Source organism: Pseudophryne corroboree, chromosome 9 (assembly GCF_028390025.1).
Source record: "Pseudophryne corroboree isolate aPseCor3 chromosome 9, aPseCor3.hap2, whole genome shotgun sequence".
Taxonomy (NCBI): domain Eukaryota; kingdom Metazoa; phylum Chordata; class Amphibia; order Anura; family Myobatrachidae; genus Pseudophryne; species Pseudophryne corroboree.
This window is the reverse complement of record NC_086452.1, coordinates 360129915-360152161: the sequence shown is the minus strand read 5'-3', so window position 1 is coordinate 360152161 and position 22247 is coordinate 360129915. Positions and strand designations below refer to the sequence as shown.

Genomic DNA, 22247 nt, shown 5'->3' with positions numbered 1-22247 from the left:
TTACGAAGAAAGCGATCGCACTGGCAATCGTAAGAAGATTGACAGGAAGAGGTCGTTTGTGGGTGTCAACCGACCGTTTCCAGGGAGTGTCCGAAGAAACGTAGGCATGTCCAGTCGTTTTAAGGTAGGGTTCTTGACGTCAGCTCCAGGCCGGAATCGTCGCAGCAGCTGCGTAAGTCCTGAGCTGTGCAGAGACTGCACAAACTTTGGTTTATGTAGCTGCACATCTGTTCACACCCCTGCACAGCGATTACCCCCTCTCCCGGTAGGCGGTGACTACCTGGTCGCAGCAGTGTAAAAAACGCCTGCTTGCGACCAGGTCTGAATTAGGCCCATGGTTCTGCCCAACTGCCAACAAATTTGCTGCTGTGACCAACTTTGAATTAGGCCCCATATACTAATCTGTATATAGAGTATTTTTTTCCCATTCTTCAGATTTCTCCACACAATAGATCTGCACACAGGGGCAGATTGGCCATAGGCTTCACTAGGAGCTCAGGGAACTGTGTTTTTTCTCATTATCTATGCTTCATCTGACACCATGAGGCTACTTGGGCACATCGGGGCTAGCTCTGGCTAATTAAAGCCTTCCCCAAGAGAGGAGATATCCTGACTGTAGACCCCTCCCCACAAACCAGCCACCTTACTGCTATATCCGCACTCATCCTCCTTCCTCCTCAATGGCCTGGTGCAGTTTGCACCTAACCCTGAACCAGATGGCAGGGAGGGAGCTGTGCAAGGAATGTTGGTGAACAATCTTGCCTTCCTTTAATACTTATTCCCTGTCCACTACCATTAGTTGCTGTTTTGCAGTTCAGTGGCACATCATGCAGAGAGAGAGAGGAGACTGCTGCTACTGTGTACTGGGCTAAAGAGGGAATTAGAGGCTACTGCCACTGAGCAGCAGCAGTCTCATCTCTCTCCCTGCATGATGTGCCACTGTGCTGCTCTACAGAGGTCAGTGACAGTGGGCAGGGGAGAAGTGTTACGGGGGAGATCACACTGAATCCGCCACTGCAGTAGAATCCCATGCCACAGACAGATACTATGGACCCATAACATCACCTGTAGGTCTCCACAAAGGCTACCATCCAGAGGTGAGACAGCTGAGGATCCAAAAATCTGGAGTCTCAGGTATAGCTACAATATTAACTGTGCCTATCCAGCTGTGATGGGAGTACCAGCATACCATTTCAGCTGGATGTGCTGGGACTTGTAGTGTCAGCACAGATAAAGAGACCCTGATATGTCAAAAACTTTGTCGCTGTGTCATTGGTTGTTTTTTTAAGATACAGTATATAGAGTGAATCAGCCAGTGAATGAACACATGAAATGAATGAACATTTTCAGATTAATTAATTAAATCTTCGACTTAATCTGTTGACTATGGGCCTGATTCAGAAGTAGACGGATTTGCAAAGCATCATACAACAGCTTTTCAAATCCGTCCACTGAAAATGCGGAAGGAGGTGTCAGATACCTCCTTGCTGCACTTGCGATCCCATCGCTCGGTCGCAGCCTGGGATCAACATCGCGACTGATGGTCTCGATGTTTCCCACAGATGGCCAGCTAAGTAAGCCTTATCAAAGGGCGCCTTGCGAGGCCAGGAAGTATACTTCCAGAGACGCAGACCCTGGCCTTTGCACTCCCAGAAAATGGGGGTGACGCCCATGTTTCCAGAACGCCGGCTGTCTACGCACCCGCATTGCCCCCCAAATGCCTCTGCCTATGAGTCAGGCAGAGGCAGAAGGGGGACTGCGTGCGACCACTCAGGACCTTTCTGCACATATGCAGAATGGGTAATGCACCTGCATACATTCCCAATAATCTGGAATCTGCATAGGCATTTGAAATAGTGTCCTGTGCTGAATCAGGCACTATGTTTTATTTATGTAAGTCATATTATCCATTGACTGGACTTGTGTGTTCATCCACTGGTAATTTTTACAACTGTCCTTTTTTTTGCCTTTCAAATTCCATTACTTCAATCTTTAAACCAAAAATGTATTTTAAAAGTATACATGCTAATAATGATGGCGCATGTTTCAAAGTTGTTTTTATGTTGTGATTTATACATACACCATCACCTTAAAGATATTTCCCTTAACCGTTCATTCATTGGATAATTCTTCCTACTACTAATGCCCCCCACCCAACCTGTCGCTTCCATGCTTACTTGTTGCCTTCACAGGCTGGGTCCTACCTCTAGGCTAGGTCTTTCCTGTCTCCTTAGCAGATCATGTACCCTTTCTGACAGGGTTTATAAACTGCTCCAGCTAAAATCCAAATAGATTACATAACGGATGCCCTGGCAACCTGAGGTCTTAATGAAACATTTTGCTTACATTGTTTCGTCTCAAGCCAGAGGCGTAACTGGGAGGCAATGGAGTCAGCTGCCGCCAGGCTCCTGCTCTGAAGGGGGGCACCTCTCCTCCTGTTCCGTGTATTCAGGGACACTATTCAATGAAGTTAATTGACAGGTGCCGCAATCCCTTCTGTAGCCGACTCCCCCACTAGTTATAGCACCATACAAATCAAACCCTCTTTATTATAGATACACATTTTACAAGTGTGATAACCAGGATAACCCACAACCTATTATACTGGATGCCTACACCTTACTGATAGAGCTATTTGCTCCTATATAGGAAGCATGAGAATTCTAACTATATGAAGTTATTTCTCTGAGAATTACAAGTAACTTCATATAGTTAGAAAGGACACTACATAGATCAGCCTAGTTGCAACGGTTTTGAACTGACAATTCTACATACAGTAGTAGCTTCATATAGTTAGAATTTGCAGGCATGCTATGCAGGAGCAAATAGCTCTAAAAGTAAGGTGTCTGCCTTCAGTGTAACAGGTCATGGGTTCTAATCCTGGGTCTAACTGCTTATAAATGTGTGATTTAAAATAAATTGGGGGGGGGAACCAATATTCATCTTGCCTCCGGGCAACTGGGATGAACGTATGCCACTGTCTCAAGCATAAGTTATATGAGCATTAATTAGTATTCCCCTGCAAATTTTCAACTGTGATTGATATGTTCCATACACTTATTTATGTCATATACCACCATACTGCTTCCTAGTTTTGGTAACGTTTTCTAGTTTCCCATTTTCTGATATGTAGGGTACCTGCTTGTTAGTAGGCATACATAATGATTACAGTATATTGGGGGTCATTCCGAGTTGATCACTCGCTAGCAACTTTTTGCAGTGCTGCGATCAGGTTAAATGTCGGCAAAACTGCGCAGGCGTATGCCGGGCCGGCAACAGAAATCTTGGGGCCCGGTACAGTAATATCTCTGCGGACCCCCCCACCCGGCCCTAAAAACATTGTCTGCACTATGTTCTTCCCCACGACCGTCACATGCTCCTCCCTGGGATGTAGTTATGATCCCGGCAGCCGGGATCCTGGTGGTCAGCATACCGACGCCGGGATCCCGGACGCCAGAATGCCGGCAGGGGGCCCAGCCATATTCCCACTTGTGGGTATCCCGGCGTCAGTATGCTGACCACCGGGATCCCGGCCGCCGGTCACCCGATCCCAACCCCGCCTGCCTAATACAATACTGATATATTGGGATCATCTCTTTCCAAAATTAAGATTCCCAGACACACAATGGCCAGGCATTTTGTACTGTCTGTGATGAGCAGCAGATGAGCCTGAAAGACCAGTCACCACCACACAGACATTCTGCTCTGATCTCATCTGACATGCATGCATGCAGATGCATCTATATGTGCAGAATGCTGCATGCATAATGTGCCTGCCTGCCCGCAGCCCAACCCAAACCAATCCCAAAGCCCCAAACCAAACCCAAATCCCTAAACATTCTGGAGTTGGAGAGCCTTACCAGCAGCAACACACAGCCGCCGGCGCCGCTAATTGACCAGGCTCAGAATCCCGCAGTACTGTCCTGGGCCACTCCTGCTTGGCGCTCCGGCTCCTTACAGCTCACACAGCAGAGACAGGGAGGCGTGCGGTGAGGACTCGAAGAGGAGGGGCGGTCCGGACGGGCGTCATCGTGTGTGACTGGTGCAACGTCAGTGCACTGCACAGCATACAGCACGGCCGGGGACTGGCTGGCTCAGGCTGACAGCTGACCTGGCTGGGGCTGTGCACTGAGGGGGTGACCACACGGCTTGGGGGGATGCTGCCGCAAAAAACAACAACTCAACCACACAGCGGGCCGCACGCGGCTGGTGCGGTGCCGCGTGTTATAGAATTATGTACATTTATTATGATATGCTGCCACCGCTGGACCTTGGGGCCCCTCACAATGACGGGGCCCGGGACGGGTGTCCCCTTTGACCCCCCCTGTCGCCGGGCCTGGGCGTATGCACGGGATGTGCAGGCCCGTCGTATGGGTACAAAGAGGATTGGTGCAGCCGATCACAAGGTGATTGACAGAAAGAGGGCGTTTGTGGGTGTCAACTGACCGCTTTCTGGGAGTGTTTGGGAAAACGCAGGCGTGTCCAAGCGTTTGCAGGGCGGGTGTCTGACATCAATTCCGGGACCAAAAAGTCTGAGGTTATAGCAGCGGCTGAGTAAGTCCAGAGCTACTCAGAAACTGCAAAAAACTTTTTTGTGCCGTCGGCTGCAACAGCGTTCGCACACTTGCAAAGCAAAAGTACACTCCCCCATAGGCGGCGACTATCTGATCACAGCGCTGCAAAAAGTTGCTAGCGAGCGATCAACTCGGAATGATCCCCCTAGATCTGTAAGTAACTTTGGGCCTAATTCAGACCTGATCACAGCAGCAAAATTGTTCTCTAATGGACAAAACCATGTGCACTGCAGAGGGGGGGCAGATATAATGTGCAGAGAGAGTTCGATTTGGGTGGGTTATTTTGTGTCTGTGCAGGGTAAATACTGGCTGCTTTAATTTTTGCACTGCAATTTAGATTTCAGTTTGAACACACCCCACCCAAATCTAACTCTCTCTGCCCATGTTATATCTGCCACACCTGCAGTGCACATGGTTTTGCCCATTAGATAACAATTTTGCTGCTGCAATCAGGTCTGAATTAGGCTCTTTACTTTAATGGTACAATATTACTAGGTCGACCACTGTTGGTCAACATGCATTAGGTTGACATGTTCACTAGGTCGACATGTTCTTGGTCGACATGACAAAAGGTCGACATTAGTTTTTAACGATTTTTTTCATTTCTTTTACTTTTTCATACTTTCAGATTCACGTGCACTATAACTGGGAATGGTAACCTGCCCGAAGCATGGTGCTTTTGTCGACTTATTTTGGGTGTCTACATAGTTACTGTCGATCAATAGTGGTCAACCTAGACCAGTGGTCTACATAGTTACTGTCAACCAATAGTGGTCGACCTAGACCAGTGGTCGACCAACCTTAAGTGGGGTGTGAGCTACTCCAGAAAAATTAAACCTCCTAAAGAGCACTAAACTTTTTGGCAAAAAAAAATCAGGCTAATAACCAAAAAATTCAAGGTCATTTAATAAAAGTGATATAAATGTTTCACAGAAAAACAACTATGTATTTAATTAATACAGTGATATTGTTTGCTATGCTTGTGATACAGTACATTATGCTACACACTGTAATGCCCGTGATACATTATGCCACACACCACAATGCCCCAGACACATTATACCACACGCCACAATGCCCCTGACACATCATGCCCCGCTGTAAGGCTTCTAATTGCTTTTAAATTATCTGCTCATTGTCAGGGGTCTCATGCTCGTTGTCAGGGGTTTCATGCTCTGGGTTCTATGCTTGTTGCCAGGGGTTTCATGCTCTGGGTGTCATGCGCTCACTGCCAGGGGTTTCATGCTCTGGGTGTCATACTCGTTGCTACGGGTGTCAGGCTCTGGGTGTAATGCTCGTTGCCATCGGTGTCAGGATCTGGGTGTAATGCTCACTGACTGGGGTGTCAGGCTGTGGATGTAATGCTTGTTGCCACTAGTGTCAGGATCTGGGTGTAATGCTCACTGACTGGGGTGTCAGGCTCTGGATGTAATGCTTGTTGCCACTGGTGTCAGGATCTAGGTGTAATGCTCACTGACTGGGGTGTCAGGCTCTGGATGTAATGCTTGTTGCCACTGGTGTCAGGATATGGGTGTAATGCTCACTGACTGGGGTGTCAGGCTCTGGATGTAATGCTTGTTGCCACTGGTGTCAGGATCTGGGTGTAATGCTCACTGACTGGGGTGTCAGGCTCTGGATGTAATGCTCGTTGCCACTGGTGTCAGGATCTGGGTGTAATGCTCGCTGACTGGGGTGTCAGGCTGTGGGTGTAATACTCATTGCCACGGGTTTAATCCTCTGGGTGTAATGCCCATTGATAGGGGTTTCAGGCTGTGGGTGCAAAGCTCATTGCCACGGGTTTAAGGCTCTGGGTGTAATGCCCATTGATAGGGGTTTCAGGCTCTGGGTGCAATGCTCATTGTCAAGGGTTTCAGGCTCTTAGTGTAATTGCCATTTATAGGGGTTTCAGTCTCTAGGTGTAATGCCCATTGATAGGGGTTTCAGGCAGTGGGTGATTTGCTGTTTGTCAGAGGGGGTTGTCAGGGCAGAAGCTGCATCTTCTCCCCGCGCTAAGCGCTCCCGGCACTTCCGGGTAGCGATGTAGCGCTGTGATCCGACCTCTAGCATTTTCTCCTTTGAGGTGGAGGAGAACCGCGGGCGGATGGACAGGCTCAGGGGAGTCAAATGAGAACTCCTCCTGAGGTCGGGCAGCAGGTTGCCGGGGGTCGAGCTACCCAGGTTGCAGCGGTGAGCTACCCGACACATGAAGGCGCAGAGCAGGGAGAGCGCCTCTCCTGCCAGGCGCTTCTCCGCTCTGCAGACTATAGGTGTGTGCGAGCAGCGAGGCCCGCTGGCACACACCTACAGCCCTGATCGGATGCGATACATCGCGGGTACTAAAAAGCACCCGCGATGTGTCACTGATGCATCCAATTCTGATAGATCATATGTGCTGCACATATGATCTCCAGGCTCCGATCCGATGTGCACGGGAACGCGCATCGGATCGGATCGTCAAACACATCCTATTTGCCCTTTTTTCATCCGCTATATCGGCCCGATCCGTCAGAATCGGATGAAAACAGGTAAAATCGGACCTGTGTATGGGGGCCTTAACTATGAATGGCTTTCTCAGTCAACATTATTGGATTGAAGCGTGTTCCTGCGCTGTCTCCTATCTCCTTCAAGTAGGCACATGTATGATCCCAAACTTGTGACCAAGTTGAGTGTTGCAGTGCTGAATGGATGTGTGGCACCTACCTAGGTATGAGTTACCGATGTTACCACAATTACATGGATGTACAGTATCATCTCTGAATCTGTTACCGCTATTACCACTGATACTACTTTTACTTCTGTTTCACAATAATCCTGTAAACCTGGTTATGGAACACTGTCTGGTCTACTACACTCAGTTTCACAATTCCAGTGCCTATTGTTAACCTCCTAGGTTTTACACAAATAGGACATAACAACCGACATGTCCTACAATACCTGTGTTTTTTTTTGTCATGAAACTCTGTTGCGGATTCACTGATTATAGACAGTGGTGCAGAGAGGGGGGGAGAGAGTGGGTACTCTTTACCTAGGGTCGGGCCTGTTGGAAGGTCCCGCTGCCTCCTCCCGCTTCCCCATTGCAGAGAGCTGGACAGGGAGAGAGAGAAAAGACTGCAGCATCCTCTCTCCCCAGCACGGCACACGCTGCTCAGTGCTGCGTGCTGAGCTGGGGAGAGTGGCAGCTACAGGGGCAGAAAGACCTCTCTCTCCCTGGTTTAGGGGAAGAATCACATCCGCACCCCGCTCCCCTGCACACCAGCGCTCCCCTGTGCGGTGCGAGAGGGTCTGGCCATGCCTCCTCCATTGGCCATGCCCCCTCCTTGTACCAGGGCCCGGCAGAACTGTCGGCGCCCCTGATTATAGATTGTTATAGAGATCCTCCAAAACATAGATTATAAAAACATTTGGATATTTATTAGTTCCTGAAGCATATTATCCTTCTCTGCTATTAACTTTTTGTGACTTTAAACTGGTACCATAAATATAACGGCATCTGTAGATCTGGGGCTATAAACAGAGGTAACATACTTATTTTGCTGAAACCCTGAGCACAGTGCCAGTCCTTTCTGATATATAGACAACCAGCTGTGTGAGGACAGGCCAAAATACACCAAATTGATAGAGGAAACATCAGCTTACCCTTCCCTTATTTGCACACAATGGCCCTCATTCCGAGTTGTTCGCTCGCAAGCTGCTTTTAGCAGCATTGCACACGCTAAGCCGCCGCCTACTGGTCTGGGAGTGAATCTTATCTTAGCAAAATTGCGAACAAAAGATTCTCAAAATTGCGATTAGAAATTTCTAAGCAGTTTCTGAGTAGCTCGACACTTACTCTGCCACTGCGATCAGTTCAGTCAGTTTCGTTCCTGGTTTGACGTCACAAACACACTCAGCGTTCGCCCAGGCACTCCCCCGTTTCTCCAGCCACTCCCGCGTTTTTCCCAGAAACGGCAGCGTTTTTTCACACACTCCCATAAAACGGCCAGTTTCCCCCTAGAAACACCCACTTCCTGTCAATCACATTACGATCACCAGAACGAAGAAAAAACCTCGTAATGCCGTGAGTAAAATACCAAACTTCTTAGCAAATTTACTTGGCGCAGTCGCAGTGCAAACATTGCGCATGCGCAATTAGCGGAAAATCGCTGCGATGCGAAGAAAATTACCGAGCGAACAACTCGGAATGAGGGCCAATGACCTCACTGGCAGTCATATTTTCTAGGGGTGACAATTTACCTAAAGTAGTAAAAGTAGGAGGATGTTTGAGGAAAAGTTACTGTTATGGTTTTGTTCCCTTCTAAAGGATATATGCCGGGAGAGTCTCTAGCTAAAGGAAACTGGTTGTTTTATTAGCTATGAAGAAATGAAATGGTACACGCTAAGTGCTGATATAAATCACATTTCACTGCTTCAGGTATCAGCAGACGTGGCAATTAGGGACTAAATAAAGAATGGCTGAAATCCTCTGCCTCATTCTCTGCACTAATTATTTTTAAGGAAAAAGTCTAGTAGGCTATAACTTTACATCCAATGGAATCTAGACCAGAAATTAACCTTTTTTAAGCGCTATGCTGAGAAATAGGAAAAAAAGGCCATTACTTCACTACATAATTTTGAGAGGGTGATAGAAGGGAATTACTGTACAAGGTCACTCGTATTGCTTTCGATTGCAAAACAAGAATTCATATAATAATCCAGTGGATCCCAAACTGGGTGCTGTGGCACCCTGGGGGTACTTGCAGGGGCACTTGCAGAGTTGTCACGGGTTGGTGGTACAGGACCAAATCAAATTATCTATGGTCCATGTGATAGGCAAAATCAGAACTGGTGGCTGACAGTCATCAAATACATGGACAAACAGAAACGCAATCCTGTCCACCTGTCCACCACTACATACCTCAACCTAAGGATGACATATAGGTACAATCTACTTCATTTAATTATTTTTCTCATACGTTCTAGAGCAGAGATTTTCAACCTTTTACAACTCGCGGCACACTAAACAAAATGCAAATATTGCCAAGGCACATTCAAATATAATGGTGATGCATGGTGCAGCTGCGTGTCCTGGGATGTCATGTCGCAGCTTCTCCATAGGTAACGCCTGAGCCACATCTGAGAAAGCCAGAAGAGCCCAACACTGCCCGGGCCCAAAATTAGAACTGGCTCTGCAACCACTAAACCCACCAGTATTGATCGTTCCAGGGCAAAACACTGATGGGCCTGGCTGTGCTTCTATGGCGGCACACCTGGAGACTGCTCAGGGCACACTAGTGTGCCACGGCACAGTGGTTGAAAAACACTGTTCTAGAGGATGCTGGGGACGACATAAAGACCATGGGGTATAGACGGGATCCGCAGGAGACATGGGCACTCTAAAGACTTTTCATTGGGTGTGAACTGGCTCCTCCCTCTATGCCCCTCCACCAGACCTCAGTTTTAGAAATGTGCCCAGGTCGACTGGATGCACTCTGAGGAGCTCTACTGAGTTTCTCTGAAAAGACTTATGCTAGGTTTTTTATTTTCAGGGAGATCTGCTGGCATCAGACTCCCTGCTTCGTGGGACTGAGGGGGCAGAAGTAGGAAACAACTTCCTAAAGAGTTTCATGGCTCTGCTTCTGGCTGATAGGACACCATTAGCTCCTGAAGGGAACTGAACGCTAGCCGTGCCTAGATGCTCACTCCCACAGCACCACAGAAGTCAGAAGACAGGTGAGTGTTAGAAGACAGATCTTCAATCAAGAAAGTAACGGCTAAAGGTACCGCGCGGCTGGCGGGAGCGCAGCGCAGCGCGCCATGTTGCCCACACATACACAGGCACTGCAGGGTGCAGGGCGCGGGGGGGGGGGCACCCTGGGCAGCATGAAACCTATGGAAACTGGCATAAATAAGGGGCATAAGTTGCTGAGACACAGTCCTACCCCCACCAGTATAAAAAATTACCTCATAAAAGCTGAGGAGAAACACACCATTGAAGAGTGGAGCTTCCTCCTCAGTCAGCCAGCACACTGCTCAGCGCCATTTTCTCTCTCTCCTCAGGCTGCAGAGACAACGCTGGTCCTCCTCCACTACTGAACAAGTATCAGGGTGCAAAACAGGGGGGCCACAGTGAATTTGGTGCTATATAATTGTGTGATTAACATTATAAAAGCGCTGAATGTCAGTGGGCATTTTGTGTTCACAGACATTGTGTTATTGGCGCTGGGTTGTGAACTGGCAAATCCCATCTGTGTCCCACTGACAGATTTTACTGTGTGTCTGTCCCCTATAAATCTCGGAGTGCCTGTGGTGTGGAGGGCGCCTTTTGGTAGTGTAATTACCTCCAATAAATCCCCAAAAAAGGGGTTCGTACACACAAATACCCAGAATGGAGTGATAGATAATGGGATACTTCTTCACACCTGTGGAAATCACCTTATGGTAATATAATTACCTATATACACCCCTCAAACAAATGAGGTCTATGCGTGTAGATATTTCACCAAGCAGAGGCAGATCACATGAGACTTCTTAAAAAGAAGGTTTCTTTATTAAACTCCTCCAGAAAGTGGCATGTAAAAAATGGAGAATACTCGACATAGCATAATAATGTTTTAATGAAGGTATCCACATAAATTAGACAGACAGTTAAAATTTAAAAGGGGGGATTCTAGTGAGCCAAAATCTGCCTACCAGATGACAAAAGTTCAGTGCACAAAGGTATAGACTGATAGATCCTCTCAGAGTCCCGGTTACTCCTTGCGGCAAAATCAGTGGTGCTCAACGATGGTAGGTCCGTTCGGTTCTCCAGAAATCCCCGCCGTCAGCTACGCGTTTCGGTTTCCCTTCCTCAGGCTTCCGGTATCTGCGTTCCACGTACAAAAAGGGATATGACAATACCGGAAGTAAAGTGCTTCCGGAAACTCGTGGGGAGCGACGTGCGCTCCACGGACACCTGAGCCGGATCCGTCATCAGTTTGTCAATTATTTAGCCCTATAAGAATGGACTTTTTGGGACTAGACAGATACCGGAAGCCTGAGGAAGGGAAACCGAAACGCGTAGCTGACGGCGGGGATTTCTGGAGAACCGAACGGACCGACCATCGGTGAGCACCACTGAATTTGCCATAAGGTGATTTCCACAGGTGTGAAGAAGTATCCCATTATCTATTACTCCATTCTGGGTATTTGTGTGTACGAACCCCTTTTTTGGGGGATTTATTGGAGGTAATTACACTACTAAAAGGCGCCCTCCACCCGAAAATAAGGATCCTTAAGAGATATCTTTGAGATTCTATTTACAGTAATCTTTAAATTAGGATGGAAGCTGTTTTGTTGTTTTTTATCTAAGAAATTGTCTTGTGGAGGGATATATTACACATCACGTTTTTAAGAAACCCCCTATCACTAAAGGTGTAATTACAAATATAGAACATACTACGCAATGATCTGTTTAATTCTTTCTTTTTGAGGAACATTACGAACAGAAAGGAGCGCCACTCTCATTTGTCATATTGTGTCCTTTGAAGTCTGTGTCTGAAAGAACGGTGGTATTCTTTCCTTGTCATTTGAAGGCCGTCACCATATTTCTGTTCTTAGGAGCGCTAAGAGTTGTCTCTATATGCAATTGTAGTACTTTTAATTCCTGTCATATTTTTATGTAATACTTAGCTATTTATGTGTACATCTACCAGGGGCGCTTTAAGAGAGGAGGAGTCCCGTGTGCAGCCTCCTCCGTTTCTGCACCCGCATCTCTGCTGGCTGCGCTTGGAGAGTCTGAGCACTAGAGGGCTCAGACTCTACTGCGCATGCACAAATCTCAGTGAAAATGGCGTGGTGGGATTTCTCTACTGCGCATACGCAGAACTCTGTGGAAATGCCCGCTGCGCCATTTTCACTGAGTTTTAACAGCGATGCTGACATTGGCGCAGTACTTCGGAGGGGTAAGTATTCCAAAAATAGGTGCAGCATGTACGGTGAGGGCCCCATCAGGACTCAAGGGCCAATGTGCACCGGACACACTGCACCCATTAAAAATACGCCAGTGACGTCTGCTGTAATGGACATGTGACATCTTTATTGCCTACTGGATTGTATGTCATTGATACTTGTTTTGTGGTGCTTTACACATTAAAACTTTTTTGAAAAAATAATAATGCTAATCTGAACATTATTTTAGGAGTAAAGCAGAAACTATGACATTAATGATTCGGTTGGGTGTGAACTGTTACTAGGTTTGTCCTTGAAGTGATCTTTTTTACTCTTCCCAGGAATTTCAAACTCGATCCACAAACCTGCATAAATTTGTGTAAAACATTAATATGGGAATACTGGAATCAGTGGGGGTCATTCCGAGTTGTTCGCTCGTTGACGATTTTCGCTATGCTGCGATTTGTTGCAAAATGCGCATCCGCAAGGCACTCAGGGTGCATGCGCTTAGTTATTTAACTAAAAACTTTGCAGTTTTGCTGTGGATCCTGTGGCGCTTTTCAGTCGCACTGCTGATCGGTGAATGATTGACAGGAAAGGGGCGTTTCTGGGTAATAACTGAGCTTTTTCCAGGAGTGTGCTAAAAAACGCAGGCGTGTCAGGGAAAAACGCAGGAGTACAACAGACAGAGAGGAGGGGGGTGCAAATCCCCACCCTTAAATTCCCTTCCGCACACATGTTTAGCTGCTGGCCACGTCACGGCTTCTCCGATACAGCAGTCCTAACCTACATAATAGCAGTGCCCACATAGGGAAATGTAATTTGTCACAGTAGGCCTCATGATAAAGGCTATTACTAAAACAGTTCCAGACAGAGAGCTAACTTACCCAGGAGCCACCCCCAGGATCTCCCATTGGCACTACAAGGAACAGCATGCCTTCCAAATGCTGCTCCCATTCAAAACGCAGGAGTGTCTGGAGAAACGGGGGAGTGGCTGGCCGAATGCAGGGCGTGTATGTGACATCAAACCAGGAACTAAAAGGACTGAGCTGATCGCAATCTGTGAGTAGGTCTGGAGCTACTCAGAAACTGCAAAGAATTATTTAGTAGCAGTTCTGCTAATCTTTCGTTCGCTATTCTGCTAAACTAAGATACACTCCCAGAGGGCGGTGGCCTAGCGTGTGCAATGCTGCTAAAAGCAGCTAGCGAGCGAACAACTCGGAATGAGGGCCAGTGGCCCTAATTCAGACCTGATCGTAGCAGCAAATTTGTTAGCAGTTGGGCAAACCATGTGCACTGCAGGTGGGGCGGATATAACATTTGCAGAGAGAGTTAGATTTGGGTGGGTTATTTTATTTCTGTGCAGAGTAAATACCGGCTGCTTTATTTTAACACTGTAATTTAGATTTCAGATTGAACACACCCCACCCAAATCTAACTCTCTCTGCACATGTTATATCTGCCCCACCTGCAGTGTATACGGTGGGTCATTCCGAGTTGATCGTAGCTGTGCTAAATTTAGCACAGCTACGATCATTCACACTGACATGCGGGGCGACACCCAGCACAGGGCTAGTCCGCCCCGCGTATCAGTGCCACCCCCCCGCAGAAGTGGAAAGGCATCGCACAGTAGCGATGCCTTTGTACTTCAAGAGTAGCTCCCGACCAGCGCGCAGCTTTAGCATGCTGGCCGGGAGTTACTCGTCACTCCCTGGCCTGCAGCAGCTGCGTGTGACGTCACGCAGCCGCCCCCCCCCCCCCCCCCCCAACGGTCCTGCCACGCCTGCGTTGGCCGGACCGCTCCCCCTAAACGGCGGCTTAGCTCCGCTGTCCAGCCCTAGCCTGCCCAGCGACCGCCCCAGTCTCAGAGGTGATCGCTAGGCAGCGTCGGCAGCAATGCGCCGGCGCACTGCGGCGCCAGCGCATGCACAGTTCCGACCCAATTGCTGCACTGCGACAAACTGCAGCAAGGGATCGGGTCGGAATGACCCCCATGGTTTTGTCCATCTGCTAACAAATTTGCTGCTGCGATCAACTCTGAATTAGGCCCAGTGTCCTCTGGGTGTGCACAGCATGAACAGTCTAGCTTAGCCTTTGTGCATTCCATGTTTGCATATTGGCCCTCATTCCGAGTTGATCGCTCGCAAGGCGATTTTAGCAGAGTTACACACGCTAAGCCGCCGCCTACTGGGAGTGAATCTTAGCTTCTTAAAATTGCGAACGATGTAATCGCAATATTGCGATTACAAACTACTTAGCAGTTTCAGAGTAGCTTCAGACTTACTCGGCATCTGCGATCAGTTCAGTGCTTGTCATTCCTGGTTTGACGTCACAATCACACCCAGCGTTCGCCTAGACACTCCCCCGTTTCTCCGGCCACTCCTGCGTTTTTTCCGGAAACGGTAGCGTTTTTATCCACACGCCCATAAAACGCCGTGTTTCCGCCCAGTAACACCCATTTCCTGTCAATCACACTACGATCGCCGGAGCGAAGAAAAAGCCGTGAGTAAAAATACTATCTTCATTGTTAAATTACTTGGCGCAGTCGCAGTGCGAATATTGCGCATGCGTACTAAGCGGAATTTCACTGCGATGCGATGAAAATTACAGAGCGAACGACTCGGAATGAGGGCCATTGTGTAGTTCACAAATAACGTTTATATGTATTCTTCCAATCTACTCACAAGTAGCTGAAATTGGATCGGAATTGGGGTCTCTCCAGCAAGGCATTCAGTGTACATAATTTGTCTACACTTGTTATCTAGATGAGTGCACTGGCAAATGTTCTTGGCTTTCACTTTAGGCTTTCCACAGTCTATTACAATCCTTCAATTGACTTACAGAAACAAATGTCAAAATCCAAAAAATGACATTTAAATTGGCAATTGGCCTAGTATTGCAGCACATGGCCCCAAATTGTGGAGGATGCCAGATAATAATCTGATTGAAGGCAATCATTATTGTTCAAGGCAGGAATGTTGTCGGAAGATGACCTCTATTGGTCTGTGTGTGCAGTTGTCTTCTGTACTTGATAACAAGCCACAATAAAGCTTGAAGTTACTGTATCTGATGCTCAGCCCCAAAACTGACTTCCAGGATTTGTACACCCATTTACTCCCAGACCAGGAGACAGGATATGTGGGGTTAAGATTAGACTTTAAATATTTATTAACATTCAATTCTTTGTATTCTCATTCGTTACATAATCTTTTTCTTTTTTAAGTTCATAGGCAGTGTCATTCGTTTCATAATGAAGCTATGTGCATTTTTAAGATAACTAATATCAAATGCAATACTTGACACCAAAGTTTCTCTTTATCGATAAAAGAAAAAAGGAATTTGCTTTATGTAAATATTTTCTAAATGACGGTTCTGATCCTTTGTTAATGATCTCAGTTGTGATCTTTTCTGCTGGTTTTAGGGATAAAAATATATTACATATGATCAAAAAATGTTAACACACAACTATTATAATATATCTTATCAAACTTCTGACTAATGATTTCAGGTATACTATGTTGTGCGTCTGCTCTCCTCTGTTTTTGTATTATCCAGCAGATACAAAGTTTTTGATTCTTTGTCTACAGGGCATTACGTTCATACAAGGAAGTGTTTGGTTGTCCTAAGTAGCATCTGGGAATTTATATTTCATTTAGCAGTATCTTACATTGTTTTTTTTTTCTGCCTCAGAACATGAATTGTGGAAAAACAGTGGTACAAAATATTGACATGTAGAATGTCCACACCAGAATGTCCACATATTCTGAATGTCAACATTCACAATTTTGACATGGATGTTATGCGGCTTGTGACATGTCGACATTCATAGTACCATCATTGTTAGAATGTTGACATTGTCAGTGTTGACAGTTGGCATTTCAGCATAGCATTTTGATGTGATTATAGTCTAAACCTAACTGCAACATAAACCTAAACTTAACTCTAAATTGGACTGTCAATGTTCTGCCTGTTGACATTATGATAATGTTGACATAGAGTCCATGTTGACATTCTGGTGTCATTTCACTGCACATCACTGCACATTTTGGATGAGGATGAAAAAACAAATGATAAATAGAAGTCTGGGTGGTGTCTCCTGGGGTAGATCGGTGCACTTTCTAACCCAAATAGTGATATGCCAGTCCAGGGCATTTGGTACAAATAGTCTCCAATTGTTTTTATTCGTAGTAAAATAAAAATAAAACATAAACATAAATCCTAGCCTGTCCAACTCTACAGAAGGTTTCCTATCTATGTGTGACAAGGACCTACTGTCCAACACACCAAAACAGCAATTTAGTACAACACTCTCATCAAACAGTAATGGTGTCTCTCTACAAGCCAGCAGCTTGCTCCCCAGGTAATTAGACACTCTATAGTACGCCCAGACCGTCAACCTTTTAACACACCCATACTGGTGTAAGCCCTGATTAGCCTTCTCTGATGCTAAAGGCCCTAAAGACCCAGACTGGGCTTAATGGATGGAGCCCTCTCTCACTCTCCATCCATAACCCCAGGAACCATTAACTGGGTTTACCGAAGCTCAACAGTTCTTGGCAAACCATTTACAAACACATATTTCCTGGGGTTTTAAACACATAGGCATAGATGCAGGCTTTTTGGCTGCACCCTATCATAGCCAACAGCCAGGTCGGCATAGTGGAGGGTGATGCAGGGAGTGTGGCTTGGCAAAGGGAGTGGTGCAGGGGCATGCCGTTGGAAAGGAGACTTTGTGGGCATGTGGCTGCGTGATCGTCATGCCATTATTACCAGCATTGTATAGCAGGGGGCGTGGCTACAATGATACAATTCAACACAAATCGCATCATCGGCCACCTGGTCCGCCCACTTCACTCAGTAAGTGGGTAGTTGTGAGGCAGTAGTGGGAGACTCTGGGGAACTTGTCCACTTTTCTGGGTATGCACATACTGTAGGTCAGGAACCTAGGACATATATATCTGCCCTCAAACACCATTCCAGTGCTTCTATCACTATATGTGTATATATATATATATATATATATATATAATAAAAGCAAATTAATTTCTTACCTTTGAAAAAATATACTCTTTTGTGCTGCTTCTGTAGCTTTGGATTTCAAGCTCACAGAACCAATAGGATACAGGTTTAATTCCAAATCCTTTAGACTTATTCTGGCATCTCCCCCCTGAGGCTTTTGAACATGCAGGGCAATAAGTGCCTTGTTTCTAATCTCTGCAGGAATAAAACAGCAGCCAGATGAAAAGACAACAATCGGACAAGTACAAGAATTAGGAAGGCATAAAATCCGCCTTACTCTTCCTGTGAAAGTAACAGTATCTCCTTGGGACAAAATGAATCTTGCTGCTTGTTCTCAGCATAAAGCAACTATGTTTATATTGTGTAGTCTTACACAAAAGTGTTTCTATTACATAGTTGCTGCAGGAAAGTAACGGTTGGCAATATATAAACAACAAGGCCGGCATGTATACTCCCAATGTATGAGCTCATGGAATAGGAACCCAGAAATGTAGTGTGGACTGGCCTCCTGGGGAGGGCATGGACTCCCAGCTTCATCACTCTGGAGGTGTGCCTAGCACTCCCGGAAATAATGGTATTAAAGGCAAATGTGTTTGCCGACACGATCACCGTGGTTCCAAAGCACAACTATTTATTTACATGCAAGGGGGTCACTCACTCAAAGCACAGAAATTTTAAAAGGATAATCAGATGCAGGTAAAACAAAGGGAAGAAGTGAACAGAACAAAATATCACCAAGTACCAGCATGTACGGCTAGTCAAGCACAGTAGCGTCTCTGAGATGCTCTGCCATCCAATCGGTAATAGTAATATAATATATACACAGGAATGGGGTCATAAATTACATAATTGCAAACAACGTGATTCAAGTACACAGGTCAGTCACTTATATGCCAGGGCATTAGGAGTCTCCAAGAACATGGTGGTTAATTGTCAATAGAGTTTCTCATACGTCCTAGAGGATGCTGGGGACACCAAAAGGACCATGGGGTATAGACGGGATCCGCAGGAGACATGGGCACACTATAAGACTTTGAATGGGTGTGAACTGGCTCCTCCCTCTATGCCCCTCCTCCAGACTCCAGTTAGACTCTGTGCCCAGAGAGACTGGATACACACTAGGGGAGCTCTCCTGAGTTTCTCTGAAAAGACATTATGTTAGGTTTATTATTTTCAGGGAGACCTGCTGGCTACAGGCTCCCTGCATCGTGGGAGTGAGGGGAGAGAAGCAGACCTACTTCTTTGAGTTTCAAGGCTCTGCTTCTTAGGCTACTGGACACCATTAGCTCCAGAGGGTCTGATCACTTGGTTCGCCTAGCTGCTCGTTCCCAGAGCCGCGCCGTCACCCCCCTCACAGAGCCAGAAGAAAGAAACCGGGTGAGTATTAGAAGAACAGAAGACTTCAGTGATGGCAGAAGACTTCAGAGTCTCTGAGGTACCGCGCAGCGGTCGCGCTGCGCGCCACTGCTCCCACACACAGGAGGCACTACACAGGTGCAGGGCGCAGGGGGGGCACCCTGGGCAGCAATTATACCTCATATATACCTGGCAAAGAAGTATACAGTGCATAGGCACTGTATACAGACCCCCGCCAGTATAAAAAGGTGAAAAATCAGCGGGACTGAAGCGCGCCTAGAAGGGGGCGTGGCTTAGCCCTCACAACTCTATACAGCGCCATTTTCTCCTCACAGAGACGCTGGCCCACCAAAACAACTAACAGTGTAAAACGGAGGGGGGCACAGTTGTTTAGTGCACTATGGGTTCATATAGCACTATATATATATATATATATATATAGAAAAAAGAGATTCTCATGGGAGCTAAACCACCTCAGATATCGCAAACAAATGTATTTAATTTTTTTTTAAATTTAAACAGTAAAAACTGTAGCATTATATAAAACATCAATAAAACATACAAATGGCTTTGTACCATAAATGAACAATACAGACTGATAGTTATCTGACGAATTCTATATTGGTAATATCCACAATTGGATCGAATATCAATTCTTCCAATAAAGCGTTCTGATGTATGTTCAAATTCATAAATGCGTGAATACCCAACGCGTTTCGTCCATACAGGACTTCATCAGGGGTCGCAATCTGAGTGGTTATTAGAAAGAGGAAAATAAACTATATGATAATTACATTTTATCATTATCTTAATTTGAATTGTCTACTTACATACCAATATGGTCAAAGTTTGCAAGATTCAAAATCCCATCCAGCTTTTGCCGTGGGTGTGTACAATATTCTCAAAGATAGAGGATCTAAAAATGTCACCATCAGAATTGATATTAGATTAGAGTGACCATATACATGTACAACAGGAATTAGAAACAAAATCGATGAAGGAGGAACATAACAAAGTCGGGTGATGGAGGGGTGGATGTAATAGACTCTCTGCCAATGACCATAATATTCACTTAATTGATCACCGTTAGGTGCAATAATATATTGCTTATTATCCAAAACAGAGATAATAGTGACCAATGACCATAATAATCACTTAATTAATCACCGTTAGGTGCAGCAATATATTGCTTATTATCCAAAACAGAGATAATAGTGAGTAAGCATATTCCATTATATCATAGGTAATCAAACAGAACTACTCACATTCCAATATTCGTGTCTATCATATAAAATTCATCAATGCATATAAAAAGAAAAATTGCTGTGACAGTGACCTATAAATAGGAGATAATAGAAAACATATATACACTGAAAATGACTACTCTTTAACAGCATTAATTATAAACAGCAAATTTTCACTTACATTACATATATTAAAGGTAAACCATATGCAATATTTATTTTAAAATTAGAATAAACCCAAATAGTACTTATATATACAGTACAGTTGCACTATTTATAAGGGACCATGTTGAACTCAATAGCTGATCAGAAATTACAACTCAATAGCTGATCAAAAATTATATTTTTGTGTAAATTCTAACACATGGTTAATATTAATCCCAATTATTATCATACCCCATTAACCAATATTTATGTTAATCCTACTTCTAATGTTGGGTAATGACCAATCAAACAGCCTTTATAGGTCAGCTTAATACCTGACATGCCTTATTGTAAAATTAAGCTCTAATTAAGATCTATTACTTATTTTTCAATGTACTGCAGGGTATAAAATATTCTAAATCCAGGATAGTTAAATTACATTCATAATTGTTTGAATTTGATCTGATTTATAGAGAACGCTGTTACATCAAATTAATAATCGGAAATCCAGCACTACAGCTGTATTAATTCAATTTATAAATAATGAGGGAACATCTCAAGCTCACCTTTTGGGTGTATATTGGCAAATCCAATTCTGAATAGGTATACTATAGTAGACTCAAACTGAGTCACTATCCTGGAAAAGAGATTAATTCATGAATATGGGTTCTTTTTCCAATGTTATCAAGGTGTCTATTAGAGGTGGTACTTACCCTAGTACTCTCTCAGGATTCTCATTCACAGCTACAACTCTGGGTGGGGACAGGGGCTATTATTTATACCTCCAATCATATGACCTCATTTCCTGTTGGGTAATTAACTATTTATACTTATTTTCAAGCTCCCATCTAGTGTTTGGTTAGTCAGCAGCAAACAGATGTTAACTGGTGGAACTCCCACCTTAAGACTTTCAAAAAAAGTAAAAATGTATTGATATATTCTGACATTATTAGTACTGAACGCTTTTGCGTTCCATCGTCGCTGGCGGCGTGTGTTCCACGACCGCTACTTCCGGTTCCGGCGTGCGTTCCATAGACGCTACTTCCGGTTCCGGTGTGCGTATGTGGAACGCACACCGGAACCGGAAGTAGCGTCTATGGAACGCACGCCGGAACCGGAAGTAGCGGGCGTGGAACGCACGCCGCCAGCGACGATGGAACGCAAAAGCGTTCAGTACTAATAATGTCAGAATATATCAATACATTTTTACTTTTTTTGAAAGTCTTAAGGTGGGAGTTCCACCAGTTAACATCTGTTTGCTGCTGACTAACCAAACACTAGATGGGAGCTTGAAAATAAGTATAAATAGTTAATTACCCAACAGGAAATGAGGTCATATGATTGGAGGTATAAATAATAGCCCCTGTCCCCACCCAGAGTTGTAGCTGTGAATGAGAATCCTGAGAGAGTACTAGGGTAAGTACCACCTCTAATAGACACCTTGATAACATTGGAAAAAGAACCCATATTCATGAATTAATCTCTTTTCCAGGATAGTGACTCAGTTTGAGTCTACTATAGTATACCTATTCAGAATTGGATTTGCCAATATACACCCAAAAGGTGAGCTTGAGATGTTCCCTCATTATTTATAAATTGAATTAATACAGCTGTAGTGCTGGATTTCCGATTATTAATTTGATGTAACAGCGTTCTCTATAAATCAGATCAAATTCAAACAATTATGAATGTAATTTAACTATCCTGGATTTAGAATATTTTATACCCTGCAGTACATTGAAAAATAAGTAATAGATCTTAATTAGAGCTTAATTTTACAATAAGGCATGTCAGGTATTAAGCTGACCTATAAAGGCTGTTTGATTGGTCATTACCCAACATTAGAAGTAGGATTAACATAAATATTGGTTAATGGGGTATGATAATAATTGGGATTAATATTAACCATGTGTTAGAATTTACACAAAAATATAATTTTTGATCAGCTATTGAGTTGTAATTTCTGATCAGCTATTGAGTTCAACATGGTCCCTTATAAATAGTG

The 22247-nt window shown here is 44.9% G+C and overlaps 1 protein-coding gene across 10 annotated transcripts in view; it reads left to right on the top strand.

Moving 5' to 3' along the window:
• The window catches only part of ENTHD1 (ENTH domain containing 1), a 284474-nt gene that overhangs the window by 215723 nt on the left and 46504 nt on the right, over nt 1-22247 (top strand). The gene's annotated exons all lie outside the window — the stretch shown is intronic.